The following is a 1,127-nucleotide window of genomic DNA, read 5'->3' as shown; positions in this document are numbered from 1 at the left end:
TGTGTGGTCAAGCAGTGTCGTGGTGCAATGTCAAGAAAGCCAACATACCTGTCTGGCTGTTTTAAATCCAAGAGCTTTGAAGCTGGCAGGTCTCACTATTCTCCAAGCTAATCGTATTCTTAATTGTTTGTCGGAATTGGAAAATGCACGGCAATTTGTATGGGTGAAAGCTCTCAGACAAATGATGAGATAATTACTTGAATATGCATTGATTGTGCAATTGGCCGGATGATTTTCTATCAGAAAGTGTTTGGGTTGAAAGGGAATAAAGGATTGCAGTACCCTGAAGAGATCCTGCTTGCAAATGAGTGATCCAGGCATGCAGGACTATTAGCCCCAGACCAAGCCTTAGTGTGACATGGATATCATTGCTGTTGCCACCACTGTTTGTACTGAGATAAGAAGAGGAAAGTTTGCATTTGTGGGAATAGCCATCATCTGTCTGTTCCAATGCACCAGGACTTGGTGCAAGCCTAGCAAGGATAAATTTGGCACCATGTAGACCTTTTTCATAGAATTATAGAGTGGGAAGGTATTCTGAGGGTCATCCTGCAATGAAATAATATCAACTAAAGTATCCATGATAGTTGACCATCCAACCTCTGCTTAAAAACCTCCAGTGGAGGAGAATCAACCACTTTCTGAGGGAATCTGTTCCACTGTCAAACAGCTCTTTCCACCAGAAAGTTCTTCCTGATGTTTAGTTGGAAATTTCATTCTCGTTACTTGAATCCATTAGCTTGGTCTTGCTCCCTGGAGCTTGAGAAAACAAGCTTCATATTGCATGTGACAGCCATTGAGATGTTTGAATTTGGCTATCATATGTCTAAGCAGTGGGGTCAACTATAGGGGTGGAAGAGGCTTCAGCCCCCTCAATATTTCTGGGCAGTGCCACCAATATTGAGGGGGCCACCATCCCCCACTGCCTCCGGGTGAGCACTGGCTCACAGGGTGGAGGCAATGAAGGTGATTTTTGCCCTCCACGCCCCCCACCTGCAGGCAAGTGCTGATGGGACAGGCGAGGCAGAACGGGCAACGAGTGGGGGTGGGACAGGTCAGGTGATGCCAGGCCCCCACAATGTGGGGAGCAAGTTGGCGCCCTTGCCTCTCAGTCTACTCTTTTCCAG

Source organism: Podarcis pityusensis (genome assembly GCF_964106645.2).
Source record: "Podarcis pityusensis genome assembly, chromosome: 10".
Classification (NCBI taxonomy): Eukaryota; Metazoa; Chordata; class Lepidosauria; order Squamata; family Lacertidae; genus Podarcis; species Podarcis pityusensis.
Note: the sequence above shows the minus strand (reverse complement) of the source record.